Consider the following 8,103-nt stretch of genomic DNA (forward strand, 5'->3'; position numbering starts at 1 on the left):
TGTGTCCTGCAACTCACATTAGTTCTCGCGAGCTAGCTGCGCTCTTCATCGATGCACGAGCCGAAGTGATCCACCGCTAAGAGTTGTACTCTTTGTTTGACATTGGTTTGGTTCGCCATCGCATCCCAGACAGAAGGGGTTGGGGGAAGACCTCGGCGGGCGCCTCGCCTCCTCCCCGCGGGAGGTCGGGCTCGGGTCTTGAACCCACGGCGGGCCGCCTGGGGAGACGGCCCGCCTGGAGGGTACCTGCTGGGCCGGCGCGTGCCGGCGTCCGACGCTGCGGTGGTGGGGAGTGAGCGAGGCGAGCGGCGCTGCCGTGGTCGCGCTGAGGCCGCCGCCGCCTCCCTCCTCACGGCGCTGAGCGCCGGCGCCGCGACCGGGTTGTAACGGGTGACCTCGAACAGTCGAGGACGGCCGCCGCGTCCGCCTCGGGCGGGGAGCGCCACCACCCCCGCCTCGCCTCGCTTGTGTGTGTGGCTCGTCCGCCTTCTCGCCCGAGCCTTTCGTAATGATCCTTCCGCAGGTTCACCTACGGAAACCTTGTTACGACTTTTACTTCCTCTAGATAGTCAAGTTTGATCGTCTTCTCGGCGCTCCGCCAAGGCCCGCGAGGAGCTCGGCGGGCCGATCCGAGGACCTCACTAAACCATCCAATCGGTAGTAGCGACGGGCGGTGTGTACAAAGGGCAGGGACTTAATCAACGCGAGCTTATGACCCGCGCTACTGGGAATTCTCGCTGATGGGAAATAGTTGCAATCCCCAGTCCCGATCACGAGTGGGGTTCAGCTGAGTTACCCGCTCTCGGCAAGAGGGTAGACACACGCTGATCCACCCATTGTGGCGCTGCAGCCCCGACATCTAAGGGCATCACAGACCTGTTATTGCTCCATCTCGCGTGGCTGAACGCCACTTGTCCCTCTAAGAAGTTGGACACCGACCGCGACGGGGTCAGATAACTATTTAGCATGCCGGAGTCTCGCTCATATCGGAATTAACCAGACAAATCGCCTCCACCAACTAAGAACGGCCATGCACCACCACCCACAGAATCGAGAAAGAGCTATCAATCTGTCAATCCTTTCCGTGTCCGGGCCGGGTGAGGTTTCCGTGTTGAGTCAAATTAGCCGCAGGCTCCACTCCTGGTGGTGCCCTTCCGCCAATTCCTTTAAGTTTCAGCTTTGCAACCATACTCCCCGAACCCAAAGACTGCGGGTTTCTCGCGACGCTGCCCGGGCGGGTCATGGGAATAACGCCGGATCGCTGGTCGGCATCGCTTACGGTCGGAACTACGACGGTATCTGATCGCCTTCAACCTCCGACTTTCGTTTTGATTAATGAAAACATTCTTGGCAATGCTTTGCTGTCCGCCTTTGCGCCGGTCCAAGAATTTCACCTCTAGCGGCGCAATACTTAATGCCCCCGCCGCCCCTCTCAATCATGGCCCCGGTTCCGAAACCCACAAAATAGAACCGAGTCCTATTCCATTATTCCTAGCTGTGGTATTCAGGCGCTACGCCGCCTGCTTTGAACACTCTGATTTTTTCAGTAAACGCCTGGCTCCCGGACCGACACCCAGCTAAGGGCATCCGGGGCGCTGGAGGCAGGGTCCGGGACAGGCGGTGGTTGCCACAGGCGACCGCCAGCCCACTCCCGAGATCCAACTACGAGCTTTTTAACTGCAGCAACTTTAATATACGCTTATTGGAGCTGGAATTACCGCTGCTGCTGGCACCAGACTTGCTCTCCAATGGGTCCTCACCCATGGGTTTAGGATACGCCATTCCAATTACAGGGCCTCGAAAGAGACCTGTATTGTTATTTTTCGCCACTACCTCCCCGAAGTCGGGAGTGGGTAATTTGCGCGCCTGCTGCCTTCCTTGGATGTGGTAGCCGCTCTCAGGCTCCTCTCCGAATCGAACCCTGATTCCTCGCTACCCGTGGTCACCATGGTAGGCTTCAAAGTACCATCGAAAGTTGATAGGGCAGACATTAGATCGAGTCGCCGCCGCGGAGGGCGCGCGATCGGCTCGAGGTTATCTAGAGTCACTAGCGGCCGGGCGACTGAGGCCCGCCCCGGATGGGTTTTGGGTTCGATAATGACAGATCCCCCGCGACCCCCGAGAGGGCCGCGGGGTCAGCGCTGCTTGCATGTATTAGCTCTGGAATTGCCACAGTTATCCAAGTACGAGGGAGCGATCAAAGGAACCATAACTGATTTAATGAGCCATTCGCAGTTTCACTGTACAGTCCGTGGTGCACTTAGACCTGCATGGCTTAATCTTTGAGACAAGCATATGTTACTGGCAGGATCAACCAGGTAGCCGACGTGATCTGCGACGATCGCTGGGGGTCCTACACATCGGGTTCAGGCCTCCACCGCCGAGGCGGGGGAAACGCGTCGCCATAGGGGCGCGAAGGAGGACCGCCCTCGTGGCTATGCGTGAGGGGGTATGGCCCTGAGCCATGTAACCGGAAAGCTGTAGCTGGGTCGCTGGGAGACGGCGGAGAGGCCGAGAAGGCCCTCGCCGCTCGCTGCGGCCGCCGCGCTCGTGCCGCTATGGTAGACTGGTCGCCTGTGTCTCCCAAGGAAGGGTTCGGACGCTCGGCTCGAGGGATCGCCTCTGAAGCCGACGCTGAGCTGGGAGGAACTCGCTGCCCATAGCGTCGTGAACGCACCGGCAGGGGCCTGCCTCTGGCGCTGCCACGCATTCTATCGGTCAGGTGGGTGGTTGTGGAAGGGCTGGCCCATCTGGACCTGCTACGCCGAGGGGTGACGAGGGAACCGCCTGCATCGATGTCACCGCCTCGCCCTCTGGAACCTCTTCTGGTCGCCGTTACACCGGGGCTCGAAACGCCTGCCGGGGAGCCACCCTCCTCGACACCAAGGGGACGAGCAGCACGCCCCTGGCTCTAGGCACCCGCCAGAGCCCACACAGGCCGCCCCGAGTGAGGTATGTTCGGCCGCGACCTTCCCTTACATTGCATGGAGGTTTCACAGAGTGCCAAAACCTAAGTCCACAAAAGCGTGTCGGACAAAAGTCCGACGGCACCCCACTGCTGAACCCCCCGAAATTTGTCCTCCACTGCGGGGGTCCTCGGACCAGTGGCCGAGAGGGTAGACTGAAGTCGGCATAGCCGCGAAGGCCGGAGACCCTGGTAGTCAGCTTAACTCCTAAAAAGTGACATTTTGGGGTAAAACAGCACTTTTGTACCTCCGAACGGGACGTCGAGCCGCCTCATGCCCGCCGAGGTGCACCCTCTCGGCCTCGGCCAGTAGGGCATATACCCTGGTTCTTACACCCTCTCCTGAAAAGACTTAGTCGTTTTTTCAAAAATTGTTATTCCTCCAGGCCACACGAAATCGCTTCTGCCGAGAGGGCTCACTCTGGTCGGCATAAAAGTTCAATGGAGGGCCTGGTTCTTACACCCTCTCCCGAAAAGACTTAGTCGTTTTTTTCAACTTTTTTCGACTTTTGGAACACCCAGGCTGTATTTGGAGCGGTTTTTGCCGGCTTTGGCCTACCCTCTCGGCCACAGCGGGTTGGGCATGGGGCCTGGTTCTTACACCCTCTCCCGAAATTACTTAGTCGTTTTTTCAACTTTTTTCGACTTTTGGAACACCCAGGCTGTATTTGGAGCGGGTTTATGCCGGCTTTGGCTCTACTCCTCTCGGCCACAGCCGGTTGGGCATGGGGCCTGGTTCTTACACCCTCTCCCGAATTTACTTAGTCGCTTTTTTCAACTTTTTTCGACTTTTGGAACACCCAGGCTGTATTTGGAGCGGGTTTATGCCGGCTTTGGCTTACCCTCTCGGCCACAGCCGGTTGGGCATGGGGCCTGGTTCTTACACCTCTCCCGAATTTACTTAGTCGTTTTTTCAACTTTTTTCGACTTTTGGAACACCCAGGCTGTATTTGAGCGGTTTATGCTGGCTTTGGCTCACCCTCTCGGCCGCAGCCGGTTGGGCATGGGGCCTGGTTCTACACCCTCCTAAATTACTTAGTCGTTTTTTCAACTTTTTTCGACTTTGGAACACCCAGGCTGTATTTGGAGCGGGTTTATGCCGGCTTTGGCTTACCCTCTCGGCCACAGCCGGTTGGGCATGGGGCCTGGTTCTTACACCCTCTCCTGAAATTACTTAGTCGCTTTTTTCAACTTTTTTCGACTTTTGGAACACCCAGGCTGTATTTGGAGCGGGTTTATGCCGGCTTTGGCTCTACCCTCTCGGCCACAGCCGGTTGGGCATGGGGCCTGGTTCTTACACCCTCTCCCGAATTTACTTAGTCGTTTTTTTCAACTTTTTTCGACTTTTGGAACACCCAGGCTGTATTTGGAGCGGGTTTATGCTGGCTTTGGCCTACCCTCTCGGCCACAGCCGGTTGGGCATGGGGCCTGGTTCTTACACCTTCCTGAAATTACTTAGTCGTTTTTTCAACTTTTTCGACTTTTGAACACCCAGGCTGTATTTGAGCGGGTTTATGCCGCTTTGGCCTACCTCTCGGCCAGCCGTTGGGCATGGGGCCTGGTTCTTACACCTCTCCTGAAATTACTTAGTCGTTTTTTCAACTTTTTTCGACTTTTGGAACACCCAGGCTGTATTTGGAGCGGGTTTATGCCGGCTTTGGCTCTACCCTCTCGGCCGCAGCCGGTTGGGCATGGGGCCTGGTTCTTACACCCTCTCCCGAAATTACTTAGTCGTTTTTTCAACTTTTTTCGACTTTTGGAACACCCAGGCTGTATTTGGAGCGGGTTTTGCCGGCTTTGGCTCTACCCTCTCGGCCGCAGCCGGTTGGGCATGGGGCCTGGTTCTTACACCCTCTCCCGAAATTACTTAGTCGTTTTTTCAACTTTTTTCGACTTTGGAACACCCAGGCTCTCGCGACCGGGCTCTTTGGAAAGTGCATCCCGAGGCCTTTCCAACGAGCCCGGCCTCTCCTCTCTGGCCCGCCCGGGCGAGGAGACACGGCCCCGGGAACGACGAGCCTTACGCCCGACCTCTCTCCCGAACCGGACCGACCAGGGACTCCGGACCGGTCTCGTTCGACGGGGCTCGTCGAGACCTTCCAACGACACCCGCCCCGCCTCGCTAGCCCACCGGGGTCCGGAGATATGGGCTCCGGAAGAAAAGCCGTCCCAGAAGGCCCAGCGGCATTTTAGCGGAAGGCGGGCTGATCCCCGCGCGGAAAAACGCCCGTATCTCGGGAACGCGGCCACCTAAAATGACGCGGGTGGTGTCGTTGGAGAGGTCTTCCCGCGACTGAGCGAAGGCCACCGGCAAACGCGGTCTAGCCCGCCGGAAAAACCGCTGTTTTCGCCGGACTCCGCCGAACCTCCCTCCGGAACCGGACCGCCCACGGACTCGGGGCCGGTCTCGTTCGACGGGGCTGGCCGAGACCTTTCCAACGACACCCGCCTCGCCTCCCTAGCGCGCGGGGAACCGGAGACAGGGCCCCGCGAAGAACCGCTCCTTCCGCACGGCCTCCTCCGGAACCGGACCGTCCACGGACTCCGGACCGGTCCTGTTCGACGGGCTGGCCGAGACCTTTCCAACGACACCCGCCTCGCCTCCCTAGCGCGCGGGGAACCGGAGACAGGGCCCCGCGAAGAACCGCGCCTTCCGCACGGCCTCCTCCGGAACCGGACCGACCACGGACTCCGGACCGGTCTCGTTCGACGGGGCGCGGCGTGACCTTTCCGGAGAGCCCAGGACGAGTGCGTGAGGCTCCGGCTCCGGAGAAATCGGCCCCGAACCGACCGGCGTCCTGCGGACGCCGCTCCCGAACCGGAGCGACCACGGCGTCGGGACGGGTCTCGTGCAGAAGGGCTGCCTGAGACCTGTCGAGGGAGCCCGGCCCGGCCTCCCTAGACCACCGTCGCGCAGGACGGCGGCCCCCGTACCTACCGGGGCGCGTCGGAACGCGTTCGGGACCCTGCCTCCGAAACCGGAGCGACCCTGGACCCCGTTCGCGGCTGGTCCGACGCGGCTCGCCCAGACCCTTCGAACGAGCCCCGCCTCGTCTCTCTGACCCTCGGGGTCTCGGAGCTACGTAACTATGACTTCCCGTCAACGGGTGACTGACATTTGACGGCCGCTGCCTCGGCGCAGTGGCCCCGGGCACCAAATTCGGGACCCCGACGCCCTCGGCGAGACGCGTCCAGCGACGCCGGCCCCGACACGCTGGGCCCCTGGAGCCCGAGATGGCGTTTTGCACTCGCGCCCCTGGCTCCCGGACCCCGGCACCCACTGTCTCGTGCCTGGGTGCGTTGGAAAGGGCCCTCGAGACGCTTCCGAGGACCCCCGGCTCGACTCTCTAGCCCGAGCGGAACCGGAGTTAGCGGCCCCCGTGAAACGCCCCTTCCGCCGAACCTCTCTCCCGAACCGACCGAGCAGGGACTCCGACCGGTCTCGTTCGACGGGCTCGCCGAGACCTTTCCAACGACACCCTCCCCGCCTCGCTAGCCCACCGGGGTCCGGAGATATGGGCCCCGGAAGAAAAGCCGTCCCAGGAGGCCTAGCGGCATTTTAGCGGAAGGCGGGCTGATCCCCGCCGCGGAAAAACGCCCGTATCTCGGGAACGCGGCCACCTAAAATGACGCGGGTGGTGTCGTTGGAAAGGTCTTCCTCGACTGAGCGAAGGCCACCGGCAAACGCGGTCCAGCCCGCCGAAAAACCGCTGTTTCCGCCGGACTCCGCCGAACCTCCTCCGGAACCGGACCGCCCACGGACTCGGGGCCGGTCTCGTTCGACGGGCTGGCCGAGACCTTTCCAACGACACCCGCCTCGCCTCCCTAGCGCGCGGGGAACCGGAGACAGGGCCCCGCGAAGAACCGCCCCTTCCGCACGGCCTCCTCCGGAACCGTACCGACCACGGACTCCGGACCGGTCTCGTTCGACGGGCTGGCCGAGACCTTCCAACGACACCCGCCTCGCCTCCCTAGCGCGCGGGGAACCGGAGACAGGGCCCCGCGAAGAACCGCCCCTTCCGCCCGGCCTCCTCCGCCGTCCCACGGAGACCGTGCAGGGCTCGCAAGAACCGCCCTACCGCCCGACCTCCGGAACCGTGCTGCTCCTCCGACGTCTCGCCGACGGGGCGCGGCGTGACCTTCCGGAGAGCCCAGGGAGAAGTGCGTGAGGCTCCGGGTTCCGGAGAAATATGCCCCGTACCGACCGGCGTCCCGCGGACGCCGCTCCCGAACCGGAGCGACCACGGCGTCGGGACGGGTCTCGTGCAGAAGGGCTGCCCGAGACCTGTCGAAGGAGCCCGGCCCGGCCTCCCTAGACCACCGTCGCGCAGGACGGCGGCCCCCCGTACCTACCGGGGCGCGTCGGAACGCGTTCGGGACCCTGCCTCCGAAACCGGAGCGACCCTGGACCCCGTTCGCCGCTGGTCCGACGCGGCTCGCCCAGACCCTTCGAACGAGCCCCGCCTCGTCTCTCTGACCCTCGGGGTCTCGGAGTTACGTAACTATGACTTCGCCCCCAACCGGGTGACGAAGTTCAGGCGGCCGCCTCCGTGGCGGAGGGGCCCCGGGACACCGCGTTCGAGGCCCCGACGCCTCGGCGAGACGAGTCCTGCGACCCCGGCCCCGACGCGCTGGGCCCCCGGGAGCCCGAGATGGCGTTTTGCACCTCGCGCCCCTGGCTCCTGGACCCCGGCACCCACTGTCTCGTGCCTGGGTGCGTTGGAAAGGGCCCCTCGAGACGCTTCCGAGGACCCCTGGCTCGACTCTCTAGCCCGAGCGGAACCGGAGTTAGCGGCCCCCGTGAAACGCCCCTTCCGCCGAACCTCTCTCCCGAACCGGACCGGGCAGGGACTCCGACCGGTCTCGTTCGACGGGCTGGCCGAGACCTTCCAACGGCACCCTCCCCGCCTCTCTAGCCCACCGGGTTCCGGAGTTAGCCACGAAACCACCCAAACCCGCTTTCCGGTCTCAACAATGGAAGTCAATGGGCTCGGAGGTGGTCCGACGGCCGTATCTCGGAACCCTGCGGGCTACGAACTCGGGCCGGGCTCGTTGGAAAGGGCCCTGCGGGACCTTTCCAAAGAGCCCGGCCTCGTCTCTCTGACCCCCGGGACCCGGAGTTACGTAACTATGACTTC

The 8,103-nt window shown here is 62.1% G+C and overlaps 1 pseudogene; it reads right to left on the reverse strand.

The window, feature by feature from the left end:
* LOC127641762 (uncharacterized) overlaps window positions 1-85 on the reverse strand; it is a 152-nt pseudogene extending 67 nt beyond the window's left edge.
* Between the last annotated feature and the right edge of the window lie 8,018 nt (window positions 86-8,103).

Source organism: Xyrauchen texanus, unplaced genomic scaffold (genome assembly GCF_025860055.1).
Source record: "Xyrauchen texanus isolate HMW12.3.18 unplaced genomic scaffold, RBS_HiC_50CHRs HiC_scaffold_148, whole genome shotgun sequence".
In the NCBI taxonomy this organism is placed as follows: Eukaryota; Metazoa; Chordata; class Actinopteri; order Cypriniformes; family Catostomidae; genus Xyrauchen; species Xyrauchen texanus.